This window comes from Callithrix jacchus, chromosome 2, assembly GCF_049354715.1.
Source record: "Callithrix jacchus isolate 240 chromosome 2, calJac240_pri, whole genome shotgun sequence".
NCBI classification, from domain to species: domain Eukaryota; kingdom Metazoa; phylum Chordata; class Mammalia; order Primates; family Cebidae; genus Callithrix; species Callithrix jacchus.
Genome location: NC_133503.1, coordinates 129899432 through 129916886, shown reverse-complemented (window position 1 = coordinate 129916886; position 17455 = coordinate 129899432). Strand labels below are relative to the sequence as shown.

General features: G+C 40.0%; 1 protein-coding gene across 3 annotated transcripts in view; it reads left to right on the top strand.

Annotated features, from left to right (window-relative positions):
* Window positions 1-17455, top strand: part of RASGRF2 (Ras protein specific guanine nucleotide releasing factor 2) — a 279197-nt gene that overhangs the window by 89831 nt on the left and 171911 nt on the right. The window lies entirely within an intron of this gene.

The window sequence follows — 17455 nt, the reverse complement described above, 5'->3', positions numbered from 1 at the left end:
TAGGGCTTATTAGCTGAAAAGATATCTTTTCAGTGTTTGATTTGCTAGAACATGGACCAAGCAAAGTATCTGCAGTTAGGAGATAGTCATGGCATGGGCGTGAATCCAGGTGAACATCTTCCAAGGGTCTTGCCACCCTGGACTAAGCGTAATACTTCACAGGACCTAGACTATGACATTTGAGAAGAAAGGAGGAAGGTTCTCCAGAGATGTAGTAGGTAGATTTCAAATGAATTTGTGACTATCTGGATTTGGACAGTATTAGATGAGGGTGGCATCTGACACATCTCTCAGGCCCCTAGCTTGGATGGTGTCACTCAGTGGGAAAAGAAACGATGAATGAGGACAGGTTTGTGGGGCAAAGATGATGAGCATTGGCCAGGAAGCACTGAGCAATTTCTGCTGGAAATTGGAAGACTATGATTTTCGCTGGGATCAGAAGGGAACTGTGAGATACTGAACTGATCCCTTGGCATGTGGGGTATGAGAGAATGAGTGTCCAGGGGGCTGATAGAGAAGTAAGATGTATCTTGAGGAGAGAGGAGAGTTTGGGTTTCTACCAAGGTGGAGGGATTGGGAAAACAGAGAATATTGAGCCTAGCACAGAGCATTATTGAAAGTGTGTAGCTTTGCAACCCTGCAGATTTATGTGTTCAGTGTTTGAGACTGTCCCACTATCTTTTGCCTGCTTTCCAATTTCTTCAGCTGAATCTGCTCAAATCCCCACCTCGATTCTCTTCCCTCCCCTCAGAGTGTAACTTGCGCAGGTGAATCGCAGGCTTTCCTCTAAGGGCAGAGCATACAAAGGGAAAAAAGAATTATAAAAAGGAGTATGTTTCTACTCCATAAAGCTCATGTCAGATGGAGTTTGGCAAGGGCCTGACCTAACCCTTTCTTTCACCCTGTCAGTCTCCAGCTTGGCGAGCAGAGAGACTTTATCTTCCAGTTAAACCTTTCAATTAAGCCTTGTTCTCTTTTCCAGTAAAGAAAGCTCTAATGCACCCTCTTGGATCTGTTTTTCACGTTTAGTCCTTTTGATTGCATGTGCCTGAGACAGCTGTTGTTCATGCTCTCTCTCCCTTAAAATACAAACACATGCACACACACACAATGTGGTAGCTGCACCAAACACCCAACACATAATGCTTGTAACCTCATCCTTGGAAAAAGAGTTGATCTGCAGCAAAGTATATAGTATAAAAATCTGTGCAGCACTAAAGGCCGCTGTGTATATTATATCATTACCATAAAATCAGCCCTTTGGAGAATGCACACAGAGAGAAATGCCTCACAAATCAGAGAAGAGTGATGACATAGAAAAGCTAAAAATGTTTCATGTGTCACAGCAACATCACAGGACTAGAAACATTAGAGATGGGCAGTGGTGTTACAGCCTAAAGAGTCCCAGAACCATAATTTGTATTCTTCTTGTAACAGTAAGACCGTCACTACTTCAGAGCTGAAAGTGTGGATTTTGTCCATGTAAGGTATTGTATGTTTTTTTTTTTTTTTTTTTTTTTGCTAAGAACTTCTGTCAGGGTTTTGCCTCCATACTTGCCACAATGAAAGAGAATTCAACATTATTTTTTCTCTTACATCCTACAAAGTGCAACGTGAAAGAGAAGGGATCCTGTATAAACTATGAAAGATTTCACTTGATTTGATGGTTACAATTTGTTTTCTATAGGGAAAAGTTGGGCTTGAATTTTCTTTTTGAATATTGAGTTAATACTTTTGTCAGCTGTCTTTCCTACTTTTCAGTGTTTTTGTTTCAAGTGTTCGCCTTGCACCTGAGGCATCCGGCTGACACGCAGTCGGACCTTCTGCCTGCACTCACGAGCCGGCACCCCGTCCTCATGTGTACACTGTCTCACCTGCAGGAGGGAGCCATCCTCATGACTCTCTCTTTGCCTGCTCCAGAAGAACCATCTCTGGTTCAAGGCCAATTTCTACCTTGAGCTCTCTCTCCGATTTCTTGCTCCATTACTTATTCCATTTCTCTCTTGTATTTCCAGTCTATTTACTTCTCGCTCCTTAGCTTTGTTTCCTGTATTTTTTTGGTCTCCTAAAAATCTCTCCTGTCTTGAAGGAGAAATGAAAGTCTTTTCTTGGCACTGACTACTCCTCTTGCTACTGCCTTTTCTGGAACATGCAGCCTGGTTTCTTGAAGAAATGATTCTGTTGCTCTCCTAGGCATGCAGCTCTTTTTCTCTTTCCAGCTCTTCCTGAGGGGTTTTGTTCCTACTCCGCTGTAACTGTTGTCACCTGGGTCAACAATGAATTTCCAAAGTTTTTTCTTCATTATATAACTTCAACTTTCTGTTCATATTTAATACTTACTTTTGAAACACACAAGTGATACATAAAAGCAAGCCCCCTAAAAGAAAAATTCAGACAATACAAAAGTAAAAAGTCATAGTTCCACCCCCTCCCTGTTTATTTACCTAAGCCCACTTACTTCCTCAGATGGGTTTACTGGTAACAGTTTGGTGTGCATACTTCCAGACTTTTCTTTCTTATTTTTTTTTTGAGGCGGAGTTTCGCTCTTGCTACCCAGGCTGGAGTGCAATGGCGCGATCTTGGCTCACCGCAACCTCCGCCTCCTGGGTTCAGGCAATTCTCCTGCCTCAGCCTCCTGAGTAGCTGGGATTACAGGCACGTGCCACCATGCCCAGCTAATTTTTTGTATTTTTAGTAGAGACGGGGTTTCACCATGTTGACCAGGATGGTCTTGATCTCTTGACCTCGTGATCCACCCACCTCGGCCTCCCAAAGTGCCAGACTTTTCTATGTATTTGCATATAGATAGATACGTAGAATGATATAATTACAGACTTTTTATTTGCTCTTTACATTATTTGCCATCTTTTTATGTTAATTTGGAGGGTTTCTTTTAACATTAGTATATAGGGATCTAAGTCCTATCTCAAAATTTTCATTCCTTTTGTTTATGATGTCTCTCCCTCCTGATTCTCCCTCTACTCCTTTGACAATTTCTTCTTGTTCTATTTCACTACTCCTGTGGTTCTGTCCCTTTCTTTACTGTGGCTGCTTGTGTAGGGCTTTGCTTTTGCTCTTTCTGTCTCCTCACTTGGATCTACTCCCCAGATTTAGACCAAGTAGATAGAGCCGCTCTTTCTCAGCTAAATACATGCTACGTGCACTGTGTACCTCTTTTTGTTTAATCATCTGATAGCTCATGAGGTAGCTGGCACTATTCCCAGTGAATCTGAGTCTTGGAGAGATAAAATAACCTCCTGAGGGCCACCAATCTAGGAAATGACAGAGCTGGAATCAAGTCCTGGGCAGGCTGACTCCAAAGACATATAGCCTCCATTATATGTAGAAATTCGCCAACACATATTTTTCTATATTGAACTATCTATGTATCATCTCTCCCTGGGTGCTCAGAGTTACTTGATACTCAGCAAGACAAATCCAAACTCATGTATTTCTCCAGGCAGCTTCAGGTTCCTTTTCTGGATAGGAATGCAAGGCATAGTCTCCTATACATTCAGTCACCCAAACCAGCAGGATATCATCCCCTGACGCCAGCCTAACTGCTCACTCCAATCATCACTTGTGGATTCTACCCCAGAACATCACTAGTCTTCATTCCTCTACATGTCTGCAGCATTGGTCTGGTTCAGGCCACCAACATCGATTGCCTGGACTATTGCTCTGCCACCTCATCTGTCTCTTCCAGGTTGGCTTCCTTCCTATCCATTCTCCATAGTTACTAGAGTGCCCTTTCTAAGAGAACATCTGATCTGCTAAAGGAATTCCAGGGTTCCCAGTTGCTTTTAGTTATTATAATTCAATTTACTTCTTATTGTAGAAAATTTTAAATATATGCAGAGAAAGAGAGATAATGGTCCTCCTTGTTGCTTTAAGAAGAGAAAATAGTCATGATTTCACTGACATTTGTTGCTTTCCTATCCAATGCTAGGCTTTGCCCTGAGTTCTGGGATGGAGTGAGCCAGTCCAAGTGAGGCCCCTCTGAGCTGACCTCTGTGAACTCCTCGTCCCACCCCTCCGCTCATGTCCTGGGCTCTAGCTAGAGCCACCACATACAGGAATTTTAATGTGCAGGAATGTCTCTTCCAGTCTGACTTACACCAACACATCTTTCAGGATGGAGCCCTTAGCAGCTTGCATCTTCTTTCCCAGTCCTCTTCCTCTGCCAGCAGGAAGCTTGACCATTTCCTTCTTTGAGACCTTACTGTAACTTCTTATTTCGCTCAAAGCACCTTAGAGATTATTGCATTGATTTGTTTATATGTCTGTGTCTCTCTGTCAGCCTGAATTCCTTCAAAGCAAATTGTACACTACTCATCTTTTGTGCTCTACCCCAGCACAGAGCCAAATTGCTTTTCAGAAATGCATGTACTGATTTAATCTCCCTCCACTAGGGCAGAAGAAAGCTGGAATCATTTCTTAAAATCTTTACTATATCAATGGGTTAAAAATGATAAGTTTTAAGTAATAAGCATTTTCTTGATTATTGGTGAGATGTTGTTTTGCTATCACCAATATCTGTCTATATTTACTATATAAATTATCATCTCATATCCTTTTCCCATTTTTTGGTATTAGTATTTTTCTAGAAGTTTTTTTAATAAGCTCTTTGTATGACAAAAATATATTCATCTTTTATATTTGTTTAAATCACCCTGCATCATTTTTTTGTCTTGTAGTTATACCCATGGGAATTTTTTTGACATTAGAGTTTTGAATTATAATGCAATTAAAATATATTGCTTTTGGTGGGAAGTTGTTCTATTGTTTTTTAAAAAATATTTTAAAAAATCAAGATATACTTCATATACCAAAAGTTTATCATTGTAAAGTGTATAATTCAGTGTTTTTCTAGTATAGTCACAAGGTTGTACAACCATCACCTCTAATTTCAGAGCATTTGCAACACCATAAAAGAAGCCCCATATCCAATGGCTGTCACTCCCAGTTCCCCGCTTCCCCTAGCTCTAGCCAATCGCCAAATTCCTTTCTGTGTTTATGGATTTGCTCCTTCTGGCCATTTCAGATAGATGGAATTATACAAACATTTTGTATCTGATTTCATTCATTTAGTATAATGTTTTCAAACTTCATAGATGTTATAGCATATATTAGTGCTTCATTCCTTTTAATGGCTGAAATCTATTCCACTGTACGAATATACCACATTTTATTTATCTGCTCCTCAGTTGGTGGCCATTTAGGTTGTTTCCGCTTTTTGCTAGTATGAATAATGCTGCTATGAATATTTGTGTGCATTTGTACCTGAACATATGTTTTCAACTTTCTTGGGTATATGCCTGGGAGTGGAATTGCCAGGTCATTTGGAAACTCTATGTTTAACTTTTTGAGAAACTGCCAAACTGTTTTCTATAGTGGCTGCATGTTTTACATTCCCACCCGCAATGTATTGAGGGTGTTAGTTTCTTCACATCCTTACCAACACTTATTGTCATTGCTTTTTTTTTGAGACAGATTTTCACTCTTGTTACCCAGGCTGGAGGGCAATGGCTCGATCTCGGCTCACGGCAACCTCCGCCTCCTGGGTTCAAGCAATTCTCCTGCCTCAGCCTCCCGAGTAGCTGGGACTACAGGTGTGCGCCACCATGCCCAGCTAATTTTTGTATTTTTAGTAGAGATGGGGTTTTACCATGTTGACCAGGATGGTCTCGATCTCTTGACCTCATGATCCACCCACCTCAGCCTCCCAAAGTGCTGGAATTACAGGCGTGAGCCACCGCGCCTGGCTTGTCATTGCTTTTTTGCCTAGAGTCTTTGTGGTGGAAATTAAATATAAGAATGTAGAAGCCCCTTTAATCTATTCTGGTTGAATTAGTATAGTTACTAATTGTTAAAGAATTTTTTGTGATGATAAAAATACTTCTACCAATACCTACTTATGCACATTTGAAAAGAAATGGAAGTCTCAGTGTTAGGAAAGAATCATTAATGTCTATTGTGATGTAAAACATTTTCCTCAGCCTCATAATATAGTACTGTAAAAGATAGTCACTTTTAGAAGCACTCCTTAAAATTTCTATGCCCCGAGGTAATAATTTTACCATTAATGATGTTCTGTTATATTTCCTAGTAACAATATTTTGCCTGCTTTTATATTTAATTGTGCTTTAGAAAGGATTATCAGTGACTTTCCTCATGCCCCAAATTTAGTGCAATGTTTAAGTAATGAACCGTGACTGTGAACAGGAAAGAAGGAGCCATGTTAGGAGAGGGGTTTTGAGTCTTTAATTTTGTTCCTCTTTTTGAGCTGTCTTAACTGAGATGATTGACTTTCCATTTACTGTAGAGGGGACAGCTTAGGAGGGAAAAGCCTGTCAGTATAGAGAGAAGAGATTTGTGGAGGTGACAGTGTTAGGACCTCATGTCTATGTGATATCTAAAAAATATTGATTAGCCAATGAAATGGAGATACTGACATGGGAGAACTTGAGAACCAGAAACAGTATGTGATAGTCATGCCAAAGTGATGGTGAGTAAAGATAGAGAAGCTGACCTTGTTGCTTTGATGGGAACTGTACTGTTGTCATCCACGCTTGCATTTTCCCCTTCCTAAAGGCATCATGATTCTCCTGACATGAAGAATGCCGATTCCAAACAGTTTTCCCGATAAAATTATCATAACCCTGGAGTTAGGCAGACTTTTACTTTAGTGACCTGGGCTATGACTTTTCATCTTGGGTTTTGGTATATTTCCCTTCATATATACGTCTTCAGTCCAAATAAGTGGGGTGAGAATCTGGCCCAGCAGCAACAACTTCTTACTAAGCAAATGTAATTTTTGCCCTTCTATAAAATAACTAAGGTCTATAATTTCACACTGTGCCTCTGCTTTAGACTTTTCAACATTTTATTTGAATGTTCCCTTTTCTCCATATGGAGTGATGTGGTTAGGATTTTTTTAAATTTTATACATTCATTTATGATTGATACATGATTATTGTACATATTTATGGGGCACAAGGTGATGCTTTGAAACATGCATAAATGTATCATGATAAAATCAGAGTTATTAGCATATAAACTATTATTTGGTTATTAGCACCAGATGTTTAAGGTGATGATCTTAAACATTTATTATTTCTTTGTGGACATTTAAAAAACTTCTCTTCAACAGGGCACTGTGGCTCATGCCTATAATCCCACTTTGGGAAGCTGAAGCCAGTGGATCACTTGAGCCCAGGAGTTCAAGATCAGCCTGGGCAACATAGTGAGACCTCCTATCCACAAAAAGACAAAAAAATTAGCCAGGCCTGATGGTATGCACCTGTAGTCCCATGCTATTTGGCAGGCTGAGGCAGGAGGATGGCTGGATCCCAGGAGGTCAAGGCTGCGGTGATCTGTGATTGTACTACTGCACTCCAGCCTGGGCAACAGAATGAGAACCTGCCTCAAAAATAAATAAATAAATAAAAAATACCTCTGTTCCAGCTATTTTGAAATATATAATACATGATGATTATTATAAATATTACATACTAATATTTTTTTCTGTATGTATCCTGATGTTGACATCTGTTTGTACTCAACAGCTGAATTTTAAGTTATGCTTTTACCATGTTGATTTATATGTCCTTTGACAGGGGAAAGCTTTTTTTTGTTGTGGGAGTTGAACTAAAAAGCAAACATAAAAAATAAAAACATAACTAACCAAATGAAAATAATAAGGAGATTAAGCCAACATTTAAAAACTTGAGTAGTACCTAGTAACCGGAAAATTTAATTAGATAAAATATGTATTGGCAATACAGTGGAATAAAAATACCAGTGGTCTGATAAATATTGAAGGGAAGCCCTGCATGTATTTTTAGTTGATTTGATGCAATCCTGGAGCAGACATCCATTTGCTAGTAGGATGTGGAAAAAAGTTTTGTGATGCAGAGTTGGAGGATACCCCAGTAAGAACAGAATAGGAGTAGTAAACTAGGGAACCCTAATGAAATAAATGGCATGACTGGAAAACTACTATGTGAAGAATAAGGAGCCAACATAGTGAGACCTCATCTTTTTTTTTTTTTTTTTGAGACAGAGTCTCACTCTGTCGCCCAGGCTGGAGGGCGGGATCTTGGCTCACTACAATCTCTGCCTCCTAGGTTCAAGTGATTCTCCTGCCTCAGCCTCCTGAGTAGCTAGGATTACAGGTGCATACCACCATGCCTGGCTAATTTTTGTGTTTTGGTAGAGACGGGGTTTCACCATGTTGGTCAGGCTGGTCTTGAACTCCTGACCTTGTGATCCACCTGCCTCAGCCCCCCAAAGTGCTGGGATTACAGCATGAGCCACCGTACCTGGCCAAGACCTCATCTTACAAAAAATAAAAAGCCATGTGTGATAGCTTGTGCCTGTAGTCCTAGCTACTTGGGAGGCTGAGGTGGGAGGGTCATTTGAACCTGAAAGGCCATTGTACTCCAGCCTGGGCAACAAAGTGAAACCCTGTATCAAAATAAATAAATAAATAAATAAACCATGCAAAGTAAATCACATTAAGTGATAAATTACATCAACTCATATTAGATGAAATAAATCATATTAGATGATTTATTTCATTTGGATAATATGATTTGTTTCATTTGACAATGACATTAAATCATTTGAATGACTATTCTGTGCCAAGTCCCCAGGCCTGGACTAGTATTTAATCTTTTTGCCTGGATTATTATTACATTAGCTTCCAACTGTCAAAGCTTACACCTGACATTGGGGGAAAACTGGAGACTTTCTTTTGATCTACATGCTTTAGAGTCCTGTTCCCCCTTTATCTCTTTCTTACTCCCTGTCTTAGGCCATTCTTGCATTGCTAGAAAGAAATACCTGAGGCTGGGTGTGGTGGCTCATGTCTGTAATCCTAGCATTTTGGGAGGCTGAGGCTGGCAGATCATGAGGTTAGGAGTTCGAGATTAGCCTGGCCAACATGATGAAACCCTGTCTTTGCTAAAAATACAAAAATTAGGTGGGCGTGGTGGTGGGTGCCTGTAATCCCAGCTATTCAGGAGACTGAGGCAGAAGAATTGTTTGAACCTGGGAGGCAGAGGTTGCATGCAGTGAGCCAAGATTGTGCCATTGCACTCCAACCTGGGTGACAGGGCAAAACTTCATCTAATAAGAAAAAAAAAAAAATACCTGAGGCTGGATAATGTATAAAGAAAAGAGTTTTAATTGGCTCACAGTTCTGCAGGCTCTATAAGCATGGCACTGGCATCTGCTCCACTTCTGGAGAGGCCGCAGGTAGCTTTTACTCATGGCGGAAGGAGAAGGAGGAGCAGGTGGGTCATACGGCAAGAGCAGGAGCAAGACAGAGAGAGGGAGAGAGGAGATGCCACACACTTTTAAACAATCAGATCTCATGAGAACTCACTATCTGAGGACAGCATGAAGCCATGAGGGATCCATACTCATGACCCACACGTGACCCACACACCTCCCAATAGGCCCCACCTTCAACAGATTACATCTCAGTGTGAGATTTGGGTGGAACACAGATCCAAACCATATCATTCCCCTTGAGGAAACTCACCAATTCGTCATTCCCTAGACAGGCTAGGCTCACTCCCATTGCAGGGCTTTTGCACATACTGTTCCCTGGGCCTGGATGCTGTTCCATCAGCTAGTCACACAGCTCCCTGCTTCAAGTCATTTCTCCAGTACCATTTCTCCATGAAAGCAGCCCTCACAGCTTGGTTAAAATTGTAACCTCAGCCCCTACCTCCTATTTACTCTTATTGTTTTTCTTCTACAATACTCATCACCAAGTGACATTAATGATGTCTTTCTCCAGTACTATGTAAGCTCCAGAAAGACACTGATTTTTTCCTGCTATGTTTACTCCTGTGCCCAGTGCTGTGAACAGTTTCTGAATATACAACACTCAGCAAATATTTGTTGACTCAGAGAATCAATGTGGACTCATGGGAACATATAAAGAAGGAAATCAGCGTTACTTATATTCCCAATGCGTGAAGTAAATAACTACCATTAAAATTCTGTTTATTTTCACTTCCTCCCCACTTAATATTACAAAAATATTGGAAAGTATGGAAAAGCACAAAAAAAGTAATTCAAGAAGTAATTAAAAATCACCCGTAATTGCTCCAGCTCAAGAAAGCTCCCTTTAAGTTTTGATGTGTGTCTCTCACTTCGAGTGCCTTTCTCTCTGTCTTTCTCTTACCCTCTCCTCATCCACTTATGTCTGTGTATATACTTAATTTTCTCCCACTATATATGAACACACATATATGTACATGTACATATAATGTTTATCTCAATTTCTTGTTTTTTTTTTTGTTTATTTATCAATGAGTCTTGGGTATGTGCCATTATGTTATGACTATGTTTAAAAAACGTATTTTAAATGCCTTGTTATCATTCCATTATGTAGATATATTATTACTTATTTAACCAATTCCATATTATACAGGTGTATATTTAGATTGCCTCCATTTTGTTATATTTATTTTAATGAACGAACATTTTGTTTCTTTGTACCTCTTTGTGCAAGTCTCAGATTATTACTCTTGAGTGATATTATTACAAGAGAAATTATGAAGGCAAAGGATATAATTTTGACCTGTTTTGATACATGTTGTGATATTGTCTTCTATAATGACGCACTTCAGTGGTACTATATAACAATATCTATTTACTGTATCTTAGTTAGCCCTGAGTATTATTTTTTCTAAAAGTCTTAACCAGTTTTGGTAAATAATTTATACTTCTTTGATTAAGAAGGACTTTTTTGTTTTGAGAAAGAGTCTCTCCCTATTTTCCATGCTGAAGTGTGGTGGTACGATCATAGCTCACTGCAACTTCAAACTCCTGAGGTCAAGTGATCCTCCTGCCTCAGCCTCCCGAGTAGCTGGGACTACAGGTGTGTGCCATTACACCCAGCTAATTTTCTTTTTCCTTTTTGTTTTTGTAGATAGGGTCTCATTTTGTTACCCAAGCTGGAGTGCAGTGGCATAAACACTGTAATTGCACCCTTGACCTCCCAGGCTCAAGCAACCCTCCAGCCTCAGGCCCCCAAGTAGCTGGGACTACAGGTGCATGCCACCACACCTAGCTAATTATTGTAGTTATTTTGTAGAGATGGGTTTCACCATGTTGCCCAGGTTGGTCTCAAACTCCTGAGCGAAAGTGATCCACCTGCCTCAGTCTCCCAAAGTGTTGGGGTTACAGGTGTGAGCCACTACACCTCGTCCCAGCTAATTAAAAAGCAAAATTTTGTAGAGATGAGGTCTCACTAAGTTTCTCAGGCTGGTCTTGAACTCCTAACCTCAAGCCATCCTCCCACCTCAGCTTCCCAAAGTGTTGAGATTGTAAGCATGAGCCACCATGCCCAGCAAGAAGGACCCTTTTCATGCATTTATTGATTATTTGCTTATTACATTTTGTGAAGCCCTTTTGTCTATTTCTTGACTTACTAATTTTAGCCAGTATGATTCATTCTCTGGCACAAAAATGAAAAATTTAACACCCTTACAATACCTCTTAGGTCCCCTGCTTTTTGTCCCCTCTGTTTTTGTTACTTACATATTTTTTGCTCTTAAATTAGTTGACTTTATGTTCTAAAATAATACAATTAAACCTCTGTTGCTTTATCAACTTTAGACAGTATGTATTGACTCTGCTAGGAAAGTTAAGTATAATAAGTTAAGATATTTAATGTGTTTTCATTTCTTTGCTAATCCTGAGGTTTTATTACTTTCGTTATTATTTATTCTTACTTTATAAACTTTTAGACATTTACATTCTATTCTCTAAATTGTTCCTCTGTGTTTTGTCATAGGCTGATTCTGAAAATTAAAAACCAATAAGGAACATTTTCATAGTGATTATAACAAATGTTATGTCCCAAAGTATCAAGGTTGGTGTTTGGTCCCACAGAGAATGAAATATAACCATATGTCATTTAATATTTACTCCTTGGAGGAGAATCTTGCATGTGTCAACTTCTAGTTTCTTTCTAGCTTCCTTTACTTCATCTGGCTTGTTTTCTTGCATTCGATGCCATTTTATTGTCTTTGATTTCTGTTTTGTTTGGTTGGAAAACCTCCTCATAATATTTCCCTGCACTAAGTGTGTGGGGGTTAGTAAGTTTTTCCTCTCTTGTCCTGGTACTTGGTCAGCGATTGTTTATTGTTTTAGAAATTGTTAAGCAGGTTCAAAATATTTTCTCTACAATTCTCTGTTGCCACCTAGAATCCCAAGTTAATGATAAAAAGTATGACAGCATGATTCTCACTTCCTTTAGATACCTGTTGCTTCTCTTTGGAAGCTTTTATAGTTTTTCTCTAACTTTAGAATTGTGATATTTTACCAGGATGTATCAGAGTATGAAATGTTTTCATTTATCCTATCTGGTATTTGGACTATTCTATTTGAACTGTGCTATGCTCAGTTCACGGAAAGTTTCTTCCATTTCTGTTTTTCTTTTTTAGATGGAGTCTCACTCTGTTGCCCAGGCTGGAGTGCAGTGGCATGATCTCAGCTCACTGTGACCTCTGCCTCCTGGGTTCAAGTGATTCTCCTGCCTCAGCCTCCCAAATAGCTACAATTATAGGTGCCCACCACCACACCTAGTTAATTTTTTGTATTTTAGTAGATATGGAGTTTTGCCATGTTGGCCAGGCTGGTTTCAAACTCCTGACCTCAAGTGATCTGCCTGCCTCAGCCAAAGTGTAATCTCAGCCAAAGTGCTGGGATTACAGGCATGAGCCACCTGCCCAGCTCTCATTTCTTTATTATTAATATTTTTTTCCCCATTGCAGTCTAACTTTTTTCCTTTCTGGAACTCCCAAAGACAGATATTAGACTTCTTGGATCTATACTCTAGGTTGCTCAGTTTTCCTTTTATATTTCCAATCTCTTTATATTTTTGTTTAGTGTTCTTTTTTTGAGCTCTCTGACCGGCTTAGTTTTTAGCCATGTCTGGGTTATTGGTTAGTACATCCATTGACCTATAAAATTTTAGTAATTATTGGCTAGGTGCAGTGGCTCACACCTGTAATCCAAGCACTTTGGAGGCCAAGGTGGGCGGATCACCTGAGGTCAGGAGTTCAAGACCAGCCTGACCAACATGGTGAAACCCTGGTTTAAAAAAAAAAATTTTTTTTTTTTAGTAATTATTTTTTTGTTTCCAAGAACTCTTTTTTTAAAAAAAAAATCAGATTACTCCTTTTCCAGGGCAGCCTCTTTTTCTTTATGTCTCTAATATCCTTCTGTATCTTTCTGAAGGTAGTACCTTTTTGCCTGAATTAGCCTTGTTTCTTTTTGTATCTTTTCTGTTTGTTCATTTGGGGCTTTTTTTTTTAAATCTCTTGCCACATAACAGTTTTTAAAACAATAAACAATTTGTTGTTATACACAGTTTCTGTGGGCCAGGAATGCAGGCATAGCTGAGCTTGGTGCCTCTGCCCAAAGGTGTCTTACCAGGTTACAATCAAGTTGTTGGCCAGGTCTGTATTCTCGTCTGAATGCACAATTGGGGAAGAAGGATCCACTTCCAAGTTCACTCACTCTGTTTTTGGCTAGATTCGCTTCCTTACCAGTTGTTGGCTAAATGACTCTTAGCCAGAGGCCTCCTTTAGTGTCTGGGCCCGTCCCAGCATGTCCAGCCCCTGAAGTTGGGGGAGGGGGATCTGCCTTTGCTGCCACTGCCAGGCCAATGCCCTGCAGCTGAGACTTGGCCGCACCTCAACAGAAAACCCCTCCCAGTGCCAGCTGCCCAGGATGGGTGGGCCCTGGGGGCAATACGGGTCCCACCTGAGGGGCTGCAGGGTGGCAGCCAGCAGCCACTGCCCCATCACTGCCCACTCAGCAAGGGCAGCCTGCCTGAGCCTGCCCTTTGCCAGGTGTGTGCCCTGAGGCTGGTGGCTAGATATGTGGCCAATAAAAAGCAGATCTAGCCCCCCCCCCCCAAAAAAATTGGCCTCTCTGTAGAGTAGCTCAGAACCTGGCAGCTGACTTCCCTCAAACCAACCCAGCAAGACAACAAGAGAAGGCAAATAGATGGAAGCCACAGTCTTATAAACTAATCACTGCATTGCCATCCCATCACTCCTGCCATGTTGTATTCTTTATAAGTGAGTCATTTAGGTCCAGCTCACACTCAAAGGGAAAGTCCTTTTACCTAAGGGGGTGAGTACTAGAAGGCAGGGGTCACTAAGGGGCTGTCTTAGATGCTGCCTACTATGGGGCCTGCAGTGGGAAGAGGGAAGGCTGGTTTTCATGAGTGTCTGCTGTTCCTTGTTTCTAAATGAAGGACCTTGTGGGACATTATGGGTAGCTGGTCTGGACTCACTGACTGTGAATGCTGGATCGTGTTGTGTCAGCTTCCTTTTCAGGTATGTGGGCAGACAGTAGGAAGGCGGGTTGGAAATTCTTCCTTGTATAATTCTATATCCTTTAGCCCACACGGTTGGAACTTGTTCCTTGCTACTACCCACTAAAATATGGCAAACATGATGGGATAGTGACTCCATTGATTAGGTTACATTATATGGCAAAGGAAAAGGGTTACTTCTGTAGCCTTTTCCTTTGTAGTAGCCTGTTACTTATCTTTACATTTAGGAATATAAAGATATCATTATAGTATTAAATCAGTTAATGTTGAGTTAATTAAAAAGGAGATTATCTTTGGTGGACCTGATTTAATTAGATGAAAGACCTTAAAGAGCAGGTGAGAAATGCTCTCCCACTGGCTTGGAAGAAGGAAGATGCCATGAGTTCCATCTCAGCAAGGACATGAACTATTCTAATGACCTGAATGAACCTGGAACGGGATTCTTCCCCAGTCAAGCCTCAAGATGATAATGCATCTCGATTCATACCTTGATCGTAGCCTTGTGACATCCTGAGCTAAAGGTCTAGCTAAACTGAGTCTAGACTCCTAACACACAGAAACTATAAGATAATAAATATGTGTTGATTTAAGAGCCTGAAAGTAAAATACACTGTATTCATTTTCTTTTCTTTTTTTTTTTTTTTGAGATGGAGTCTTGCTCTGTTGCCAGGCTGGAGTGCAGTGGTGAAATAGCTCACTGCAACCTCTGCCTCCTGGGTTCAAGCGATTCTTCCACCTCAGCCTCCTGAGTAGCTGGGATCACAGGCGATCATTTTCTATTTTGTAACAAATTATCACCAGACTTAGTGGCTTCAGTTCTGCTGTGACAGGATAGAAAATGAATACAGTGTATTTTACTTCCAGGCTCTCTTATTGCCTTTGCTTTCTTGGTTCTCCCTTGTGTCCACAGTGAATGTCTGGAGTAAACCCAAGCTCTGGCCTCAGAGTCCAGCTCCCTCATTAGAGGCCTTTTTAAGGAAAGTGCAACCCTTTTGTAGAGAAAGCAGACTTTGCACTGCCAGCTGGGTACATTGTCATTGCTGCCAGCTGTGCCTTTTATTTCTTATTTTTGAAGTGTATGAAGAGGAGGAGCCTAACCTCAGATATTCTAAAGGTACTTGTTTAATGGAAGATCATAACAACTGCCCTTGCCTGCTCCCCTGTTGTTTACATTTGCTGCTTCAAATGGAATTTTACAAAGTCCATGATATAGGTGCTGAGGATGTCTGGTCTATTGATGGCATATTTTCCTGTTTTTATAATGCTCTTAGGGTTTCATTCTTTAAACAGAAAACCATTTTTCTAGTAAAGGCCTTGGAAGCAAAGGGAGGCAAACATTGGTGATGAGTGTATAAAGTCAGCTTGCATTTCAAATTGGACCTGCCTTTTTCTTTTCTTTTTCTCTTTTTTTTTAAGAGAAAAGAAAATACTGCTTTGCTGCTTACCACTGATCTAATATATTTGTAACCAATTTGGCATATTGATAATAAATCTGATAAGAAAAGACAGAATTTTTATAACAATTGCTTTTCTTATGCTCCATTGTTATTTTTCTCCCTTAAGTTCCCCCAAACATACTCCTATCAAGACTCTTCTCTCTTTTCTTCTTCTTTTCCCTTCCTGTCACTTGTACTTTCATATCCTCCCTTTCTATTCTCTTTGGGTAATTTCTTAGAATGAGTGACTTAAAAATATTGCTGACATGGTTCTTTTCTAACCCTAAGAGCATGCACAATACAGGTGCTGAGGATATTGAGATACTGATCTAAAATTGTGATTTTAGAATTGTCTTAAGACTTTTAGTTCTAAGCAACATGAACCAAGTAACCTAAATCTCAAACCAGTTTAGGTTAAAAAAAAAAAAGAACATATTAGCAGGACACTGCAGTATCTTCTTGAACCCCAGGCTAAAATTGTATTCCGATGTCACAAGGGCCTGGCACCAGGAACTAGAAAGCTACAGGAGCCCAGGTAACTGTTAAGTTTCTGTCTCTCCTGTCTTTGCTTTTCTGAACATCTTATTCTTTTCTCTCTCAATGGATTCAGTTTGACTGTTTTGGCATGGATGTGGCCAAATATGGCTGCCCAGAAATGGCATCTAGAATTTCCAAGTTAATATTATTTTATTTAGGGCAAATAAGGCAGAGGTACAATCCCAGGTTCCAAGGGGGAAAGAATCCATTTGGTTTAGCTTGTGCCAGTTATCTCTTTTTAGGCTGGTTTAATATGGTCATGAGGATAGGTTTTGTGGTATAAACATGGCTTGCTGTGGCCCAAGTTCCCAAAAAGGAGGTAAGTGAGTGGAAGATTGAGCAGATATCTCAAAACACTTCTCCTGCAACATTCTTGTTTATATCCTACGTCCTCTTTCTCAGCAGAGAGACAGTTTAGCTGGTGCTTAAGAACATGGACTTGGGGGTCAGACAGACCTTAATTAGAATCCCAGCCCTGTTACCTACTAGCTGTGTGATCTGAGGTCAGTACTTTGCCTCTGTGAGGATCAAATTCTTTCTCTGGGCAATTAAGATCACAAATCTCCTGGGGTCTGGGAAGATGAGATGAAATAATGTATGGTATATCCTATGCATTCAATAAATAGTAACTATAATGAATTATTACTATCATAGCACTGGGGAAAGATGATATAAATGGAAGAACATGCATTTCATCACCCTGAATGGTGACAGAAGATCTGAAGGCAAAATTTTAGATATCACAGAATTATATCATCAGTAAAAATCTAAGAATAAGTTTTGTCTTACCCTACTTGAGCAAAGACAGAGATATAGGCTAGTCTGCAAGAGTTAGGGCCCAAATAATCTAAACTTATTTCTAGAATATAATTTCTATTTCTGTTGGCTTTAGAAATGGAGTAGTCAATGATCTTGTAATCTAAAAGAGAGCCCAACAGAGTTGGTGGTCACTAATAATACAGACGTAATAGCTTTTTTCCAGTTAGTGCCTGTTCTGATAGTCTCTGCATTTATTCTCTTTGGGAGCAGGTTTATTTTGATTGGCTAGTATCTTACTCGGTGAAGTATTTTGAATAGCATCCTTGGAAACCATGTGCCAGAATTCAAA